The sequence below is a fragment of the Nerophis lumbriciformis genome, linkage group LG28 (genome assembly GCF_033978685.3).
Source record: "Nerophis lumbriciformis linkage group LG28, RoL_Nlum_v2.1, whole genome shotgun sequence".
Lineage (NCBI taxonomy): Eukaryota > Metazoa > Chordata > Actinopteri > Syngnathiformes > Syngnathidae > Nerophis > Nerophis lumbriciformis.
This window is the reverse complement of record NC_084575.2, coordinates 5,199,317-5,221,960: the sequence shown is the minus strand read 5'-3', so window position 1 is coordinate 5,221,960 and position 22,644 is coordinate 5,199,317. Positions and strand designations below refer to the sequence as shown.

General features: G+C 41.6%; 2 protein-coding genes across 2 annotated transcripts in view; one reads left to right on the top strand and one right to left on the bottom strand.

The window, feature by feature from the left end:
• Positions 1 to 22,644, bottom strand: part of LOC133570632 (uncharacterized) — a 296,050-nt gene that overhangs the window by 69,037 nt on the left and 204,369 nt on the right. The gene's annotated exons all lie outside the window — the stretch shown is intronic.
• Positions 11,814 to 22,644, top strand: part of LOC140680159 (uncharacterized) — a 108,746-nt gene continuing 97,915 nt past the window's right edge. The window contains exon 1 of the mRNA XM_072916534.1: positions 11,814 to 11,905. The gene's annotated coding sequence lies outside the window, so the exon portion shown is untranslated. The remainder of the gene's footprint in view (positions 11,906 to 22,644) is intronic.

Genomic DNA, 22,644 nt, shown 5'->3' with positions numbered 1-22,644 from the left:
ACTTCCAAAGTGTGTAGATGAGATATTTTTCAGTTTTCTTTTTGGTTTAGTAAGTGTTCTCAGGCTGGATTTGAACGTTGCCAATGTTAATGCCTGTCTCACATCTTTAGGAATATGATTGTAGATTTTAGGAGCATAAAAGTGAAACATGACTCCGGCCACCAGCAGGAGAACACTCACTGAGGTTCCCAGAGCTGGGAATGGTTCATGTGACTCTAGCATGTCATAGAAGAAGATGAACATATACTAGTACAACAGCAGAGATGTTTTACACTCTATTCTTCTGAGCAAACTACTAATATGCTCATATTTGCGGGTTGTGTCAGGACTGGAGCAGCAATATTGTGGATGTACTGCAGCTGCTCTACAGCTTGTTTAGAGAGCCCAGTGAGACGCTCTCAACTGCTGGAGACAACAGCATGGATGATTGACAATTTCTGTCATAATAATGCTTTCCATTATTCCATCTCATTTGAAATATTTCCATTACTTCAAATTAATTACAACAATTATTATTCAAAGTTGCAGCCACAGAAATTTGAGTTCCATTCACCCATTGATTTTTTTTTCTTTAAAGGGGAACATTATCACCAGACCTATGTAAGCGTCAATATATACCTTGATGTTGCAGAAAAAAGACCATATATTTTTTTAACCGATTTTCGAACTCTTAATGGGTGAATTTTGGCGAATTCAACGCCTTTCTATTACTCGCTCTCGGAGCGATGACGTCACGTTGTGACGTCACATCGGGAAGCAATCCGCCATTTTCTCAAACACCGAGTCAAATCAGCTCTGTTATTTTCCGTTTTTTCGACTGTTTTCCGTACCTTGGAGACATCATGCCTCGTCGGTGTGTTGTCGGAGGGTGTAACAACACCAACAGGGACGGATTCAAGTTGCACCAGTGGCCCAAAGATGCCAAAGTGGCAAGAAATTGGACGTTTGTTCCGCACACTTTACCCACGAAAGCTATGCTACGACAGAGATGGCAAGAATGTGTGGATATCCTGCGACACTCAAAGCAGATGCATTTACAACCATAAAGTCAAAGAAATCTGCCGCCAGACCCCCATTGAATCTGCCGGAGTGTGTGAGCTATTCAGGGACAAAGGGCCTCGGTAGCACGGCAAGCAATGGCGGCAGTTTCTTCCCACAGATGAGCGAGCTAAACCCCCTGGATGTCTTGGCTCACACCGTCCCTTATGCCACCGAAGATGATCTAGAGAAGAATATCGACCCTAGCTTCCCTGGCCTGCTGACATCAACTCCAAAACTGGACAGATCAGCTTTCAGGAAAAGAGAGTGGATGAGGGTATGTCTACAGAATATATTAATTGATGAAAATTGGGCTGTCTGCACTCTCAAAGTGCATGTTGTTGCCAAATGTATTTCATATGCTGTAAACCTAGTTCATAGTTGTTAGTTTCCTTTAATGCCAAACAAACACATACCAATCGTTGGTTAGAAGGCGATCGCCGAATTCGTCCTCGCTTTCTCCCGTGTCGCTGGCTGTCGTGTCGTTTTCCTCGGTTTCGCTTGCATACGGTTCAAACCGATATGGCTCAATAGCTTCAGTTTCTTCTTCAATTTGGTTTTCGCTACCTGCCTCCACACTACAACCATCCGTTTCAATACATGCGTAATCTGTTGAATCGCTTAAGCCGCTGAATTCCGAGTCTGAATCCGAGCTAATGTCGCTTTAGCTTGCTGTTCTATGCGCCATGTTTGTTTGTATCGGCATCACTGTGTGACGTCACAGGAAAATGGACGGGTGTATATAACGATGGTTAAAATCAGGCACTTTGAAGCTTTTTTTAGGGATATTGCGTGATGGGTAAAATTTTGAAAAAAACTTGGAAAAATAAAATAAGCCACTGGGAACTGGTTTTTAATGGTTTTAACCCTTCTGAAATTGTGATAATGTTCCCCTTTAAACATGTCTAAACCATTTTTAAATACAAACAAAATGAATACAGCTCCATTATTCACAACACATTTTAAAAACTAATAGTCAAAATTGCCCATAAAGAAACATGATGGGGGTGATTTATTTGAATATACAATAGTACATTTAGCATTTCCAAATGATCAAATGGAAAGACTTACAAAACATGCTGGTGTAATAGTATATTGTATTTCTTCTTTTTATATTGAACCATTTTTTAAAGATGTCATCAAAATTGGAGTGTTGCAATTATTTACAGTTAAACTATGATGTCATTAACCTTGATCTCATTTGAAATAATGTGTGGTTGTGATTAGTCATCAGATAATATCATCCATATTACATCTTCTGTTATTCCCAACACTAACGCTGGTGGAAGACGTCATTCTTGAAATGGTAGAAGTCAGTCCTGACAGCATTTCAGAGCAAGGCATGTTTTCATTCAATCTCTTCTCAGCCTTTTTCTGCTTTATAATGAAGGTGAGACAGATTCAAACTTCAACTTCTAAATGACTCATTTTTACATTTGTCTGACTACACTGTGACAACTAAATAAACACACATATTTGAAAATAACTCCATAAGTTGACTTATGATAGTAGTACAGGTTGAGTTATGGTAGTAGTTAAGTTGACTTATGGTAGTAGTACAGGTTGAGTTATGGTAGTAGTTAAGTTGACTTATGGTAGTAGTACAGGTTGAGTTATGGTAGTAGTTACGTTGACTTATGATAGTAGTACAGGTTGAGTTATGGTAGTAGTTAAGTTGACTTATGATAGTAGTACAGGTTGAGTTATGGTAGTAGTTAAGTTGACTTATGGTAGTAGTACAGGTTGAGTTATGGTAGTAGTTAAGTTGACTTATGATAGTAGTACAGGTTGAGTTATGGTAGTAGTTACGTTGACTTATGATAGTAGTACAGGTTGAGTTATGGTAGTAGTTAAGTTGACTTATGGTAGTAGTACAGGTTGAGTTATGGTAGTAGTTAAGTTGACTTATGATAGTAGTACAGGTTGAGTTATGGTAGTAGTTACGTTGACTTATGATAGTAGTACAGGTTGAGTTATGGTAGTAGTTAAGTTGACTTATGGTAGTAGTACAGGTTGAGTTATGGTAGTTGTACAGCCTTTACCTTTAAGCTGATAGTGAGGGCGACTGTGTTGACTAGTTTGAGGCGTGCAAATGATTGAATGTGTTAATATGTTTGGATATGACAATCTCTTTATTTGAAGCTATGAAAAGGAAATGAAATGTAGGCTATAGAACATCATGTATGAATGGAACATTGTCACCACACGCACGGCCAAAAACTGTTTGTGTCCTCCATGCAATCGCCCCTAACCCTAACCTAGTAAATATGTATATTATAAAGAGGGGCTAATCTATGGGATTATTAACAAGTAGAAATACAAATATGGAATACTTCCATATTTTAAACTATCTAATCTATAAATGTAGAAGCATATTAAAAAGATAGTTACACAAACAACAATGATGTCACACATGTTATATGTGCTGATGTTGTTAGAAAGTCAACATTAAAGTCTTGACAGTTTATTTCAAATCCTGCAGTTTCATTTGCTGCTGCTGTTCTCACCAGCACACTTGTGTTTCTTACACTGGTACTTAGAAGACAATCTTTCACCACACACACTGCAACTCAACACTTTCTCTCCTGGGTGTCTTCTCATGTGTCTTTTCAAAGATTGCCTTTTAGTAAAACCTTTACCACAGATTGAACAAGAAAAAGGTTTTTCACCAGTGTGTTTTCTCATGTGCATTTTCACACTCTGACTTTGTGTAAACTCTTTACCACAAGTTGAACAGGAAAAACGTTTTTCACCAGTGTGTGTTCTCATGTGGACTTTCAAATATTGACTTTTAGTAAAACCTTTACCACAGTTTGAACAGGAAAAGGGTTTTTCACCAGTGTGTGTTCTCATGTGTCCTTTCAAATGTTGACTTTGTGTAAAACCTTTACCACAGGTTGAACAGGAAAAGGGTTTTTCACCAGTGTGTGTTCTCAAGTGTTTTTTGAAAGATTGCCATTGTGTAAAACCTTTACCACAGATTGAACAAGAAAAAGTTTTTTCACTAGTGTGTGTTCTCATGTGTACTTTCAATGTGTGACTTTCTACAAAACTTTTACTACAGATTGAACAGATAAAAGTTTTTTCTCCAGTGTGTGTTCTCATGTGTCTTTTCAGCGAACTATGGTATTTAAAAGTTTTGTGACAGTGAGAACATGTGAAGTGAGTGTTGTCAGTGTGACATGTTGCATCATCTTTAGAGTGTTCATCATCAGTGTCAGGAGAGTGTGACGTTGTGTCCTCACTATCTGATAGTGGAGCTAAGATCTTGTCTGCTTGTGATCCTCCACAGTGGTCTCCATCAGCTTCTGTTGTCATGTGTTGTGTTGAGCTGCTGCTTGGAGGCTCCGCCTCTCTCTTCTCCTCACTTTCACCTTTGACCTCATCATCTTCACTCTTCACAGGGACACCAGTCACTGGGAACTCCACCAGTCCTTCAATATGATCTCCTTCCTGACTGATGCTGTGTTCCTCCTCTTCCTCTTTAATGTGAGGGCTCAGTGGGTCCACCGCTTCCTCTTTAAAGTAATGGGTCAGTGGGTCCTCCTCTTCTTCTTTAAAATGGGAGATCAGTGGGTATTCCTCTTCCTTCTTAATGTGGGAGGGCTGTGGCTCCATCCTGAAGCTCCACTGCTGTTGCTCAGGGTGAAGATGTTCTTCACAGACGTCTGCAAGACAAACACACCATCTCTGTTCAGTCACACAATGCATTCAGTACTTTTACATGCACTTAGGAAAAACAAGTTCTCGTATGAACTGTCTTGAAATCTCAGTGACGCACAAACACGCTGCTCTTTACAACATTATGCACAGGACAATAAAAACAAACCAGGACGACAGGACTTTTTACTATGGATAGACGATATGGTTTAAAATTGATTTTGCGATATATTATTTCATATAGAATTACTAATAGAACCATTTTAAAACAGGCTACACAGGCTCCTAATTTAGTTGCTGAAATATGCAGTAAAATATTACATCATTTCCAGTATTATTTTCTCAAAGAAAGTAACCAGATATTAATAGTAAATAAACAAGTACATTAATAATAATTGTTTGGACAAAATAATACAATTAGAAATGACACAATATGTTACTGCATATGTCAGCTGCCAAATTAGGAGCCTTTGTAACCAGTTGTGACATTCTTCTATTATCAATCATATACCAAATGATATATCAAAACATATATTGTTATTAGGATATAGATTTTAGGTCATATCGCCCATACCAAACATTGGTTCGCCGAGTCATTTTGTTTGGCCCACCAAATATATTTATTTTTTATATTCTTCAGATGTGTGTGTATTAAGGGTGTAACGGTACGTGTATTTGTATTGAACCGTTTCGGTACGGGGGTTCGGTTTGGTTCGGAGGTGTACCGAACGAGTTTCCACAGGAACATATTAAGTAGCGCACCGCACGTTGTGTAAACAATGCACACCGAGGCACAACACACGGCATGCTAGCAGCGACCGGGCTACTACAACATGTAAAAGCCAGAGCTGGAAGACCCTCTTGCCTCGTTAAGATCTCCCGTTTGGGAACACTTCGGCTTCGCGGTGCGATACAACAATGGATAACATTGCTTCAACGAAGAGAAAGACGAACAAACACAGCTACCACCGCATTCAAGCAGCCTCTCCTCGGCGAGTCATGCAGGGCTAAAGCAATAACGAATGCCGTTGGTGTTTTTATAGCAGCAGTTTTAAGACTATATTGCATTAAAATCTATATTTTGACCCACTTCTATGGTGGAAGAACAATGAGCCCATATATATCCCCTTACTGCCAAGTTAGCCAGGCACTACCTCGCCATACCTGCTACCTCCGTGCCCAGCGAAAGGGTATTTTCCACAGCTGGAGACATTGGAACTGCAAGCAGGTCTGCTCTTTCTGCACACAATGTGGATGAACTGATTTTTCTGGCAAAAAACATGAAGATTGAGTGAAAGTCACCAGGGTTAAAGGCTGAGGGGGGGAAAGAAAAGTTAATCTGAGGATGAGTTGACTTGAAACTGTTTAATGTTGCACTTTTTGTATGTAGAAGAAAAGTTTTGTCATTTTATTTAATCTGAGCAACAACTTGAAGCAGTTTAATGTTGCACTTTATATGTAGAAAGGTTTTGTTAAGAAACCAAGTCTGAGCCTTATCTTATTTAGTTTTCATTTTATATATATATATATATATATATATATATATATATATATATATATATATATATACATATATATATATATATATATATATATATATATATATATATATGTCCAGAGTCGGGACCCGGGGTGGACCTGTGCATCGGTTCGGGACATCTCTGCGCTGCTGATCCGTCTCCGCTCGGGATGGTCTCCGGCTGGCCCCACTATGTACTGGACTCTCACTATTATGTTAGATCCACTATGGACTGGACTTTCACAATATTATACTAGACCCACTCGACGTCCATTGCATCCGGTCTCCCCTAGAGGGGGGCGGGGGGTCACCCACATCTGCGGTCCTCACATTCACATCAACGTCCCACTGGGTTGTGAGTTTTTCCTTGACCTTTTGTGGGCTCTGAACCAAGGATGTTGTTGTGGCTTGTGCAGCCCTTTGAGACACTTGTGATTTAGGGTTATATAAATATACATTGATTGATTGATTGATATATGTTGACCACATTAACCCTGCCAATGGACCCTGTGTGTATATGTATGTTATTGTTATGCTTAGCATTCATGACTGCCTGCTGTTGCACTGATCAGCCTAGTGGTGGCTCACATCCATCACTCACAGAGCTATTTTAAAGCAATGTTAAAAGGATAAAGCCATTGTTTACAAATTTTGGCAAATAAATAACCAGAAAATTTCTATTTTGTTGTTTTCTTACCGTACCAAAAATGAACCGAACCGTGACCTCTAAACCGAGGTACGTACCGAACCGAAATTTTTGTGTACCGTTACACCCTTAGTGTATATGTTTAAAATGTGGTACTCCTGTTCTACATCACGTGGAATTGTCATGTCATGGGGATGGTGTGCTTTTAACTAAGGGTGTGACGATACGGTCAGCTCACCAAAGAATACTCGATATTGGTTTTAGGAGAACGAGACGATATTCTGGTGGTTAACATGATTCTTACACATATGTGTACTTCATGTGTATATGAATGTACTTTCCCTTGTGTGCTTAGTTTTTACTGTAACTTCATTGTGGATAATATCTATAACATTGGAGTCAATGGGAGCTCCTCTATTAGACCCACAAAGTCCTCCAAATAACCATCCAAAAACTGCCAACAATACTCCATTTACATTTTGTGACCTGAATATTAACCAAGTATTAGCGATATTGTTATTATAAGCGCTAACGTTAAGGACCTACTTTTAGCGGCGCATTGATCACAGAAATAACTAGCTTATGTTGCTATATTGACATACTGAGCTGCTTTATCGCCTCTAAGATGGTGAAAGCTAATTCTAGATTATAAATCATGCCTCTCATGTATATGGTGAAGGTTGTGGACATAAACCGAGAACTTGGTCAACTTTGACATTCAACTTAGACCTGAAGATGGCAAGAAAGACACGGAAATATGCTCTTTTGCACCCACCCTTTTTTAACCCTTTGTGAGGACTAATTCTTCATCTAAAGGGGAAGATATGAACATCTCATCAGTCGGCAGCCCAGTGAGAGCAGACATTGTATGCTTAAAATGAGCAAGATATGTAAATATGACATATTAAGAATGTTACTACATTACATATATACTTACAGTGTGTATTTAAAATGTTGAAGGGGGTTTTAGGATGTTATTTAGAGCACTTTATAGGCAGAATAGAGCGGCTACTAATGACTCAATTGTTAGCTAACTTTTGCGAAGGTTTATTTTCTATTGAGGATGCATTAACCATCGACCTGCTCAGTGGCCTTGTGGTTAGAGTGTCTGCCCTGACACTGGAAAGTCGGGAGTTCAAACCCCGGCCGAGTCATACCAAAGACTATAAAAATGGGACCCATTGCCTCCTTGCTTGGCACTCAGCATCAAGGGTTGGGGGTTAAATCACCAAATGATTCCCGAGCGCGGCCTCCGCTGCCCTCACCTCCCAGGGGGTGAACTTGGGGATGGGTCAAATGCAGAGGATCATTTCACCACACCTAGTGTGGGACTACAGTTGGGACCTGAACTTTAACTTACAAAGGGACTGTGAATGATTCCAAAAAGTGCAGTTCCCCTTGAAATGAGAAAACAGAACAAAAACATATCATGTGAAGTGAATTATATTTATATAGCGCTTTTCTCTAGTGACTCAAAGCGCTTTACATAGTGAAACCCAATACCTAAGTTACATTTAAACCAATGTTAATTGGGAGCAGGTGAGTAAAATGTCTTGCCCAAGGACACAACAGCTACGATGGCAGAAGCTGGGATCGAACCTGGAACCCTCAAGTTGCTGGAACGGCCACCCTAGCAACCGAGCTATACCGCCCCAAGTAACAAGAACAAAATACATGAATAATAAAATGCCTCATAGCAAATGTGATGAATTTATCTTATTACTGTCTTTTTTCGGGCTTTCCCTTTTAAAGGGCAAAGTCCTCGCAGGGTCTTTTGTCCTAATGACTGTCTGGTTAAAGTGAAGAGACTATAATTTAGACTTAGACTTATACAAACTTTAATGATCCACAAGGGAAATTGTTCAACACAGTAGCTCAGTTACAATGATGGAAAGTGTAAGGATGGAAAGTACAATGCAGGTATAAATAGACTAATATAGCGATAAAAAATCTAACATATATACGAATATATACATGATATGTGTACAGTATATTATATATACAAATATATTATATTTAGGAAAACTATTTATTTACAAATGGACTAGAATAAGTCACTCATTTTTACAGGTAGCTAAAGTTGGGATATAATTCAGTTAAAGAAGGATAAGGTGATTAAGAAATGTTTAAAATAGATTAGAATAGGCCGTGCAACTAATCATATGTCCTGAGTTCCAGTTGAAACTGGGTGCAAGTTCATGCCCACGCACATACACTCTTATCGCCCACATTCTTGCCACGGTTTACGTGGCTTCTTGGCCCAGGTCTGAAGGACAACACCAGATGTGAAGTCAGAGTCCAGGGAGAAAAAAGCAGCAGTCAGTGTTGCACAGAAGGAACCTTCCTGGTGTTACCTGACGGCACGACCACCAAGCTGCGACACCACTACAAAGGCTCCTCCATGCTCGTGCTCGTACCACAGCCTGAAGTAGCAGCAATGGCCGACATCTACTGGGTACGCCTCCTCCCGGGAAGGAGTGAAGGACAAGGACTGCTCCAACTGTTCTATCAGTGAAAGCCCTGGCTGACTGAGCTGCGTCCGTATGTATCGCCACCTGTTATGATCACCAGTCAGACGACTCATACCAGGAGGCCTTAGATCATGTTGACCTTTCATTGCAACAACTAGCATGGTTTAAGATGAACACCATTGCTGTCCCACATTGTTCCCTTGCTCTCTGTCCCGCCTACAAAGCCAAAGACTTAGGTCCAATGACGAAACAGGGCGTAGCTGCCGCTGATTGGACCGACACGCAAATACCACATTTTCAACACTCCCTGTTGTCGGTTAAAAACATAGCTATGGGCTGCACTTTGGACACACCTGCTGTAGGAGCTAGCAGCTACACAACAGCTAAGCTAAAACAGCACATTTAAGCATATCAAATAATTATAGTTGCTTAATACGTACACAAAGTCTCCAAAACAGAAGTCGGATAGAAAATATCCAGTAACAAACCTGTCCGCATCGTTCAACTTTCTACGCCATGAGCTTGACTAATGAATTATTGTGGCCACTAGGTGTTGTGAAAGATCAAATCGAACAATTGCAAAAGCATCCGTCATAAGGTTAGTGTTTTTATTGTAGTAATTGTTGTAACAATATGTATAAGCATCCTCAGCCTTCCCGGGAAGGTCTATTCAGGGGTACTGGAGAGGAGTTTACACCGGATAGTCTAACCTCGGATTCAGGAGGAACAGTGTGGTTTTCGTCCTGGTGGAGGAACTGTGGACCAGGTCTATACTCTCCGCAGGGTCCTTGAGGGTGCATAGGAGGTTGCCCAACCAGTCTACATGTGCTTTGTGGACTTGGAGAAGGCATTCAGCCGTGTCCCTCGGGAAGTCCTGTGGGGAGTGCTCAGAGAGTATGGGGTATCGGACTGTCTGATTGTGGCGGTCCGTTCCTGTACGATCAGCGTCAGAGCTTGGTCCGCATTGCCGGCAGTAAGTCGGCCACATTTCCAGTCAGGGTTGGACTCCGCCAAGGCACCGATTCTGTTCATAGCTTTTATGGACAGAATTACTAGGCGCAGTCAAGGCGTTGAGGGGATCTGGTTTGGTGGCTGCAGGATTAGGTCTCTGCTTTTTGCAGATGATGTGGTCCTGATGGCTTCATCTGGCCAGGATCTTCAGGGGGGATGAGAATCAGCACCTCCAAGTCCGAGTCCATGGTTCTCGCCCGGAAAAGGGTGGAGTGCCATCTCCGGGTTGGGGAGGAGACCCTGCCCCAAGTGGAGGAGTTCAAGTACCTCAGAGTCTTGTTCACGAGTGAGGGAAGAGTGGATCGTGAGATGGACAGGCGGATCGGTGCGGCGTCTTCAGTAATGCGGATGCTGTATCGATCCGTTGTGGTGAAGAAGGAGCTGAGCCGGAAGGCAAAGCTCTCAATTTACCGGTTGATCTACGTTCCCATCCTCACCTATGGTCATGAGCTTTGGGTCATGACCGAAAGGACAAGATCACGGGTACAAGCGGCCGAAATGAGTTTCCTCCACCGGTTGGCGGGGCTCTCCCTTAGAGATAGGGTGAGAAGCTCTGTCATCCGGGAGGAGCTCAAAGTAAAGCCGCTGCTCCTCCACATCGAGAAGAGCCAGATGAGGTGGTTCGGGCATCTGGTCAGGATGCCACCCGAACGCCTCCCTAGGAAGGTGTTTAGGGCACATCCGACCGGTAGGAGGCCACGGGGAAGACCCAGGACACGTTGGGTAGACTATGTTTCACGGCTGGCCTGGGAACGCCCCCGGGAAGAGCTGGACGAAGCGGCTGGGGAGAGGGAAGTCTGGGCTTCCCTACTTAGGCTGCTGCCCCCGCGACCCGACCTCGGATAAGCAGAAGAAAATGGATGGATGGATGGCTGGATGGATGGATTTGTAACACAACTTGATGTTTCTTGAAAAAAGCGTCCAGTAGTTGATGTTGTCGCTCCTTCTCCTCTTTTTTGGACAAAGTTCCTCCTCATACTCTGCTATTGTTTTTTGTTTTTTCCGAACATTACAAATATTTCTTCAACGGCAGCAGTTAGTCGCTGATTCACTCACATCATTTGTAATGTAGACATGTTCACACAATAAAAACACTTTACACTTACATTGGATCTCTGCTTTGATGTGTCGATCACTTCCGCCTCTCTTTGTTAGCAGCTAACAAGCTAAGCTAAGCAGCAGGCTAGGCTAGCACGTCAAAGTGCACTCAGACTAATGTATCCGCATACAAACAATTACCGTAATAAGGACGTTTACTCTGTTAAACGACATACATGTGCACATGGACGTTGTAATTAAGACCAAGAAAGCATAATAACCAAAACAAGGTATTCTCCGTCAGACGCCATCTTGTTTTGTTCTTCCTCCTGTGTGACGTCATCGAGGTGTTCTCAACCGCGGAACAAATGTTGTCCAAACACGTGTTTCACTGGGACAATAGTGAGTGGTGCACACTTCCTTCGCCCAGCCACAGAACAACAGAAAGTCCCATTTAAGAGTTGCTGGTGTAACAATAAGAAGAATATATTCCACTCCTCTCTTGTACATGCGGCTTATGAGGTAATATACATTATATATGTTTATATTATTTACCTGATATGTTGTTCGAAGCTAACGTGCTAGCGTTAGCCCGCTAGCAGGCCTTTGTAGCAAATGCGAGCGTCTGAGGAGTGTATTTTATATGTTCTCTATGACAATTATATTGACTTATTTAATTCCTTAACTGTTTTTTTGCTGTATAGTACAGTCACGCTTAACATCATTAAATAGTTGTTACTAGAAAGGAACAAACGTCTCGTAATTTAAGTCTGGAATAAGTCACATGGTATAATAATAATAATAAAACATTATATTTGGTATAGCACTTTTCAGTGTACTCAAAGACGCTTTACAGGATAAACATTAAAATCATTATTATTATGACAGTGTAATATAATGTATTACACATACATTGCAGTAGTCTACTTTGTGTTGGTGCTAACTTTATTAGCAATAAATACAAATTATGTTGTTTGCACGCACTTCTATTACCTTGATGACATCCACCCATCCATTTTCCTACCGCTTGTCTTTTTTTGGGATTGGGGGGGGGGGGGGGGGGGTGCTGGAGCCTATCTCAGCTGCATTCGGGCGGACATATGAAAATTCAATCAACTGATGCTTGTTATTATGAATACACTATTTGCACAATTGTAAATGATTGTATATATATATTATATATGTAAGTAAATATTTAATGAAATAAATGTTAAATAATAAAATTGGCTTTAATATACTGTACACAAATTGAACATGCATCAATATTTTGTTTGTAATCGAATCATGAGGTACCCAAATATTCTCAAAAAAATATATATATTTATATATTTATATACACTATCTTTCAAAAAGTATTTGGCCACCTGCCTTTATTCACATAAGAACTTGAAGTGCCATCCCATGGAATTGTCCAACATGTTTTGGTATCCTGGAGCATTCAAAGTTCCTCTCACTGGAACTAAGGGGCCAAGCCCAACTCCTGAAAAACCAACCCCACACCATAATTCCTCCTCCACCAAATTCCACACTCGGCACAATGCAGTACGAAATATAGCGTTCTCCTGGCAACCTCCAAACCCAGACTGGTCCATCAGGTTGCCAGATGGAAAAGCGTGATTCATCAGTCCAGGCGTCTCCACTGTTCTAGAGTCCAGTGGTGACATGCTTTACACCACTGCATCCCACGCTTTGCATTGTACTTAGTGATGTATGGCTTAGATGCAGCTGATCGGCCATGGAAAGCCATTCCATGAAGCTCTCTGCGTTCTGTACGTGGGCTAATTGGAAGGTCACATGAAGTTTGGAGCTCTGTAGCAACTGACTGTTCAGAGAGTCTTTGCACTATGCCGACCTCTCTATCAGTTTACGTGGCCCACCACTTGGTGGCTGACTTGCTGTTGTTCCCAAACTCTTCACTTTTCTTATAATAAAGCCGACAGTTGACTTTGGAATATTTAGGAGCGAGGGAATTTCACGACTGGATTTGTTGCACAGGTGGCATCCTATGACAGTTCCACGCTGGAAATCACTGAGAGCGGCCCATTCTTTCACAAAATGTTTGTAAAAACAGTCTCCATGCCTAAGTGCTTGGTTTTATAAGTGATTAGGACACCTGATTGTCATCATTTGGATGAATGGCCAAATACTTTTGGCAATATAGTGTATATATATTCTCACGCCAGCACATTTCTTAAGGTGTGAGTGAGGTTCAACCAACATACTATCGCACGGCCACACTCGCTGGCACTTGTTACACGTGCTTCGCTGCACTTCTGTTGGTTTTTTGTTGGGTTTAAGAATGTTGCTTTCGCAGAAGGAAGAACGAGGAGAGGATATTGCGCGTAAAAGTAAAGCCAACCGATCACAGCTCTGCAGTCCTGGTCACCGTTGACGTGAGGTCGGACTATTTTGGAGGTGCACGTGACACGTCAAGGTTGGCTGGTAGGTTGGTAGTGGGAGGAGCGAGTTGGCGTCACTCGATGCTGCAGCACAATGAAACTTTTATACGTGCAGACTGACTTAATGCAGTCATGACGGTATTAAAATCCCAGCAGGAGGTTTTCTATAAGTTGTTACTTTTTATCAATAATTTATTTAAATGCAGAAAACAAGATCAATTACACAATTCATAATAATCAATAACTGATGATTATTCCAAGTGTAGAAGAACATCACCACTAAGTGGTGTCTGTCCATTTGGAGAATATTATATTTGATAGACTAAAAAATATTTGACACATCTGAGCTGAAGTTTGTTTGTGTTGTCTTGCGGACGTCCAACAGATGAACGCTCGTCAAGAAGAACGTCCCCTTCAGCAGCAGGAGGATGCACAGCCCCCCCACATTAAAGAAGAAGAGGAGGATCTCTGGGTTACTCAGGAGGAAGAGTTTCTTCCAGGGCAGGAGGAGACTGATCTCAGCAAGTTTCCACTGACAGTTGTCTCTGTGAAGACTGAAGAGCATGAAGACAAAGCACCTGAGTCCTCACAGCTTCATCACAGTACAAGTAAGCACATATCATTTTATTCTCAGGGCATTCAATCCATCACAACTGGACTGTTCACTTTGTCTTAGAAGACTCATCCAAGTAGGCTTCATCACTTCATGCTCATACACTTCAAGTCTTAAATCTAATCATTGGAATTTAGAGGGGAACTGCACTTTTTTGGGGATTGTTTTCTATCGTTCACAATCATTATAAAAGACATGAGGGTGGATATATAAAAATAAATAAATCACATTCTAACTAGGGCTGGGCGATATGGCCTTTTATTAATATGTGGATATGTTTAGGCCATGTCACGATACACCATATATATGTGGATATGTTTAGGCCATGTCACGATACACCATATATATGTGGATATGTTTACTCCATGTCACGATACACCATATATATGTGGATATGTTTAGTCCATGTCAAGATACACCATATATATGTGGATATGTTTAGGCCATGTCACGATACACCATGTATATGTGAATATGTTTAGAACACGTCACGATACACCATATATATGTGGATATGTTTAGGCCATGTCACGATACACCATATATATGTGGATATGTTTAGGCCATGTCACGATACACCATGTATATGTGGATATGTTTACAACTCGTCACGATACACCATATATATGTGGATATGTTTAGTCCATGTCACGATACACCATATATATGTGGATATGTTTAGGCCATGTTACGATACACCATATATATGTGGATATGTTTAGGCCACGTCACGATACACCATATATATGTGGATATTTTTGCCTTATTCTTGAATGAACACTTGATGCATATAATCACAGCAGTATGATGATTCTATGTGTCTACTTTAAAACATTATTCTTCATACTGCATTAATATATGCTACTTTTAAACTTTCATGCAGAGAGGGAAACCACAACTAAGTCAATTTAGCAAAAGTGTATTTATTAAACAGTTATTGAGCAGTGGTACAAACATTCATGTCATTTCAAAACAGAAAGTGCAAGATTGTCAGAGACATTTTAAAACAAGTTATTAGTGCACTTTTGTGCATGATGTCACTAAGATGACATATCACAACAACACTAAATTAAAGTGCACTTTTTGTACTGAACGCCACTACAGTAGTTAAAAACAAATAAAATGCACTTTTGTGCATGATGTCACACAAGATATTTCAATAAGTGTCAAATAAAAATGAGCTGCATAATAGGAAATCAAATAGTGTATGTCCTTCACTATGTGGTAGGTTTCTGCGGACGTTATCTCCTTCTGTTGTTGACTATTTGTTTCATACGGTGTTGATCTGGAAATGGTTGCTTAGATATTTTGTGGGTGTGGCACCGGCCGAGATGTTGACATGCAGAGTTTCAAGCACTCCTCATTCTCTAGCGGGTGACTTTTCAAATGATGCTACATTAGCAGTGCTGCTACTTTTTGTAGCAACGCTTTTGCCGCATACTTGACACATAACGGTTGTCTGTTCAACATCTTCCCGCTTGAAGCCAAACCACCGCCAGACGATGGACCCCGTGCTGTTTTTCTTGGGAATTAATTCTTCCTTCATTTGTTACCAGATTGGCACCTTCTTTCTCTCGTATTACCACTAGCACCACAGCTAACGTTACCATGCCGCTACCTGTCTACTTCGTGAGAGCGTATGACGTTGCACACGTGACAGTATGTGACGTATGTAAGAAGGTGCGCTTGTTTTATGTCTCTGTGAGAAGGAGAGACAAGAAAGAGTGAGAAGAGCCTGTAGTGTAATGCCTGCAGCTAAAAGCAACTGTGTGAGAACATATACTCCAATATCACCATATAGTCATTTTCTATATCACACAGAGACAAACCCACGATATATCCAGTATATTCCATACATCACCCAGCCCTAATTCTAACTCATAAATGTAAATAAAAGTCCACTTGCAATGGAGCCAATGGGAGGTCCTCTATAACCATCCAAAATACACCAACAATACTCCATTTGCATTTTGTGGCTTGAATGTCCACCAAGTGTTAGTTGAGTTGAGTTTATTTGGAACATGCAAGCATACAACATGATACATCACACATGCATGCATACAACATGATACATCACACATGCATGCATACAACATGATACATCACACATGCATGCATACAACATGATACATCACACATGCATGCATACAACATGATACATCACACATGCATGCATACAACATGATACCGTATTTTCCGCACTATAAGGCGCACCGGATTATTAGCCGCACCTTCTATGAATTACATATTTCATAATTTTGTCCACCAATAAGCCGCCCCGGACTATAAGCCGCGCCTACGCTGCGCTAAAGTGAATGTCAAAAAAACGCTGCGCTAAAGTGAATGTCAAAAAAACAGTCAGATAGTTCAGTCAAACTTTAATAATATATTGAAAACCAGCGTTCTAACAACTCTGTCCCAAAATGTACGCAAATGTGCAATCACAAACATAGTAAAATTCAAAATGGTGTAGAGCAATAGTAACATAATGTTGCTCGAACGTTAATGTCACAACACACAAAATAAACATAGCGCTCACCTTCTGAAGTTATTCTTCATTCGTAAATCCTTCGAATTCTTCGTCTTCGGTGTCCGAATTGAAAAGTTGCGCAAGCGTGGTATCCAAAATGGCCGGTTCCGTCTCGTAGAAGTCATCGGGAGTCAGTGTCGCTGTTGTTCTGTGAATCCTGCCTTCCGGAAAGCTCGGACCACAGTTGTGACCGAAATATCTGCCCAAGCATTTACGATCCACTGGCAAATGTTGGCGTATGTCGTCCGAGGCTGTCTGCCCGTCTTAGTGAAGGTGTGTTCGCCTTCGGAGCTGTGTGAAAAAAGCCACCCGGCCTCTTCGCGTAAACTTCCCTTAACCACTCGCTCATCTTTTCTTCATCCATCCATCCCTTCGAGTTAGCTTTTATGATGACGCCGGCTGGAAAGGTCTCTTTTGGCAAGGTCTTCCTTTTGAATATCACCATGAGTGGAAGTTAGCATGGCAAGCTAGAACCACAGTGAAGGATGACTTCTCATTCCCTGTGGTGCGAATATTCACCGTACGTGCTCCCGTTCCACAGTGCGGTTCAGTTGCTGTGAAATACGGTAGTAATCCGTGTGCGGATGGAGAGATTGCGTCTTTTTATGAACCGGATCGCTTAGTAGGAGCCATTTTGTGGTCTTTACAGATGTAAACAGGAAATGAAACGTACGGTGATATCCGCGCGTTTTTTCTTCTTCTTCCGGGGGCGGGTAGAAGAAGAAGCGCTTCCTGTTCTATGGGGGCGGATGCTTTCCTTGGCGGTTGCTTGCGTAGAAGAAGAAGCGCTTCCTGTTCTACCGGGAAAAAAGATGGCGGCTGTTTACCGAAGTTGCGAGATCGAAACTTTATGAAAATTAATCGTAATAAAGCGCACCGGGTTATAAGGCGCACTGTTAGCTTTTGAGAAAATTTGTGGTTTTTAGGTGCGCCTTATAGTGCGGAAAATACGGTACATCACACATGCATGCATACAACACGACACATCACACATGCATGCATACAACATGATGCATCACACATGCAAGCATACAACATGATACATCACACATGCATGCATACAACATGATACATCACACATGCATGCATACAACATTATACATCACACATGCATGCATACAACATGATACATCACACATGCATGTATACAACATGATACATCACACATGCAAGCATACAACATGATACATCACACATGCATGCATACAACATGATACATCACAAATGAATGCCTACAACATGATACATCACACATGCATGCATACAACATGATACATCACACATGCATGCATACAACATGATACATCACACATGCATGTATACAACAGGATACATCACACATGCATGCATACAATATGATACATCACACATGTATGCATACAACATGATACATCTCACATGCATGTATACAACATGATACATCACACATGCATGCATACAACATGATACATAACAATTTCCAGTTTGTCTTTTCAACATGTTGGAAAAGGAGTAGGAAGAAGCAGAGCTTATTTAATTCTACCACTTTTCTTTTACATAACACTTGCTAACACTTTTGTTCACTTCCTGTTCTCAATGTATTCACAATATACTCCATAAGTAATCACAATAAAAAATAAATAAATAATAATGAGTGAAGTAAGTTATATTTCATATGGTGAGATGAGTAAGATGATGTAGAAAATGAATGATGGATGAAATAAATTGAGAATGTTTATCTTCTTCTTTGTACTTTGTAAACACTTTAAGTGTGAAGAGTTTCTTGAAGTGGATCATATTAGTACATTGTTTGATTGCTTTGCTTCATCCATTCCATCATTTAATTCCACATACTGATATACTGAAGGTCTTAAGTGTTGTACGTGCATACAAATGTTTTAAATTACATTTTTCTCTAAGATTATATTTCTCCTCTTTTGTTGAGAATTGTTGTACTTTTTTTGGTTAGCAGGTTGTAGTTTGCTTTGTGTATCATTTTAGTTGTTTGCTAATTCACTATGTGGTGGAATTTCAGTATTTTTGATTCAATAAATAAAGTGTTTGAATGTTGTCTATATCCAACATGATGTATTATTATAACTGATCTTTTTTGTAACACAGTTAATGAATGAAGTGTACTTTTGTAGTTATTTCCCATATTTCTACACAATAAGTCAGATATGTAACACTAGTGAGCAGTAGAGAATATGAAGTCATTTTTGGTCTAGAACATGTTTTGCTTCATTCATTATTGACGTGTTTCTTGCTACTTTATGTTGTATATTTTTTACATGAGATTTCCAGTTCAATTTATCATCAATTATTATACCTAGACATTTGGTTTCATTTACTCTTTCAATTTCTATTCCGTCTATTTGTATTTGTGTCTGACTTTCTCTTCTACTGTTACCAAATAGCATTATTTTACTTTTACTGAGACTCAAAGATAGTCTGTTTTTGTCAAAGCATCTTTTTAATGTGTTCATTTCTTCTGTTATTATTTGTATGATCTTCTGTGTGTTCTCTCCTGAACATAAAGCAGTTGTGTCGTCTGCAAATAAAACTAACTTTAAGTCCTTTGTAACTTTACAAATGTTGTTTATATAAAGATGAAACAATCTTGGTCCCAGTATTGATCCCTGGGGTACACCACAAGATATATCTAGCTATGTTGACATATTTTCACCTATCTTCACATATTGTTTCCTGTTGGTTAAATAGCTTCTTACCCAGTTCAAGACCAAACCTCTGATGCCATATCCTTCTAGTTTTGTTATAAAAATATCATGATTAATTGTGTCAAATGCTTTAGTTAAGTCCATGAATACTGCGGCCGCACATTCTTTACCATCTATTGCATTGCTCATTTCCTCTGTTATTTGGATCAATGCTATCCATGTTGAGATATTTGCTGTGAATTCTGGTGTGTAGTTAGTAAACTGGTGTATGTCTCCATTCTTATAAATTGGTACGACTTTTGCAATTTTCATTTTGTCAGGGAATTTGCCGGTTAGAAATGATACGTTGCTGATATATGTCAGAGGTTCTGAAATGTCTTCTATAACCTTTTTTATGGTTACCATATCTATTCCATGACAGTCGGTTGAGGTCTTGGATTTACAATGTTTTACAATTTTGATTATTTCTTCTTTTGTCACGTTCTTAAGAAACATGGAATTGGGATTTCTGTCTATGAGCTCACTCAAGTCCTCAACTGATCCATCATCTGCATTTGGAATACTTTGATCCAGATTTTTTCCGATATTAACAAAGTAATCATTAAAACGTTCAACTATTTGGTTCATATTGTCATTTTTTGTATTTCCATGTAGAAAGTACTGGGGGTAATCTTTCTCAGCAGCATTTTTAATGATGCTATTTAGGATGCCCCATGTTGCTCTCATGTTGTTTCTGTTCTTCTTTAATAATTGTCTGTAGTATTCCTTCTTACATGTTCCTAGTATACCAATTAGCTTGTTTTTATATGTATTATACTTATTTTCTGCCTCTATAGATGTCTGTGTTATTAATATTCCATATAATGTCTTTTTTTTGTGACAAGCATTTTTCAGTCCTTTTGTCATCCATGGTTGGTTGTTTTTCTTTTGCTTCTTACTAACTTCTTTCCATGGACAACATAAACATTGATACTATACATGTGGGCCTATATATATATATATATATATATATATATATATATATATATATATATATATCTCCTCTCTGAGCTGCCACCTTAACATGGTAGAGGAGTTTGCGTGTCCCAATGATCCTAGGAGCTATGTTGTCCGGGGGCTTTATGCCCCCTGGTAGGGTCTCCCAAGACAAACTGGTCCTAGGTGAGGGATCAGACAAAGAGCAGCTCGAAGACCTCTATGAAGAAAACAAACAAGGAACCCAGATTTCCCTTGCCCGGACGCGGGTCACCGGGGCCCCCCTCTGGAGCCAGGCCCGGAGGTGGGGCACGATGGTGAGCGCCTGGTGGCCGGGCCTGTCCCCATGGGGCCCGGCCGGGCACAGCCCGAAGAGGCAACGTGGGTCCCCCCTCCAATGGGCTCACCACCCATAGCAGGGGTCATAGAGGTCGGGTGCGATGTGAGCTGGGCGGAAGCCGAGGGCAGGGCACTTGGCGGTCCGATCCTCGGCTACAGAAGCTAGCTCTTGGGACGTGGAACGTCACCTCGCTGGGGGGGAAGGAGCCTGAGCTAGTGCGCGAGGTGGAGAAGTTCCGGCTAGATATAGTCGGACTCACTTCGACGCACAGCAAGGGTTCTGGAACCAGTTCTCTCGAGAGGGGCTGGACAGTGAGAGGCGACGGGCTGGGGTGGCAATTCTTGTTTCCCCCCGGCTCAGAGCCTGCACATTGGAGTTCAACCCGGTGGACGAGAGGGTAGCTTCCCTCCGCCTTCGAGTGGGGGAACGGGTCCTGACTGTGGTTTGCGCTTACGCGCCAAACCGCAGCTCAGAGTACCCACCCTTTTTGGATTCACTCGAGGGAGTACTTGAGAGTGCTCCCCCGGGTGATTCTCTCGTTCTACTGGGGGACTTCAATGCTCATGTTGGCAGCGACAGTGAAACCTGGAGAGGCGTGATTGGGAAGAATGGCTGCCCGGATCTGAACCCGAGCGGTGTTTTGTTATTGGACTTTTGTGCCCGTCACAGATTGTCCATAACGAACACCATGTTCAAACATAAGGGTGCCCATATGTGCACTTGGCACCAGGACACCCTAGGCCGCAGTTCCATGATCGACTTTGTACTTGTGTCATCGGATTTGCGGCCTCATGTTTTGGACACTCGGGTGAAGAGAGGGGCGGAGCTTTCTACCGATCACCACCTGGTGGTGAGTTGGCTGCGATGGTGGGGGAGGATGCCGGACAGACCTGGCAGGCCCAAACGCATTGTGAGGGTTTGCTGGGAACGTCTGGCAGAGTCTCCTGTCAGAGAGAGTTTCAATTCCCACCTCCGGAAGAACTTTGAACATATCACGAGGGAGGTGCTGGACATTGAGTCCGAATGGACCATGTTCCGCGCCTCTATTGTCGAGGCGGCTGATTGGAGCTGTGGCCGCAAGGTAGTTGGTGCTTGTCGTGGCGGTAATCCTAGAACCCGATGGTGGACACCGGCGGTGAGGGATGCCGTCAAGCTGAAAAAGGAGTCCTATCGGGTTCTTTTGGCTCATAGGACTCCTGAGGCAGCGGACAAGTACCGACGGGCCAAGCGGTGTGCGGCTTCTGCGGTCGCAGAGGCAAAAACTCGGACATGGGAGGAGTTCGGTGAGGCCATGGAAAACGACTTCCGGGCGGCTTCGAAGCAATTCTGGACCACCATCCGCCGCCTCAGGAAGGGGAAGCGGTGCACTATCAACACCGTGTATGGCGAGGATGGTGTTCTGCTGACCTCGACTGCGGATGTTGTGGATCGGTGGAGGGAATACTTCGAAGACCTCCTCAATCCCACCAACACGTCTTCCTATGAGGAAGCAGTGCCTGGGGAGTCTGTGGTGGGCTCTCCTATTTCTGGGGCTGAGGTTGCTGAGGTAGTTAAAAAGCTCCTCGGTGGCAAGGCCCTGGGGGTAGATGAGATCCGCCCGGAGTTCCTTAAGGCTCTGGATGCTGTGGGGCTGTCTTGGTTGACAAGACTCTACAGCATCGCGTGGACATCGGGGGCGGTACCACTGGATTGGCAGACCGGGGTGGTGGTTCCTCTCTTTAAGAAGGGGAACGGGAGGTTGTGTTCT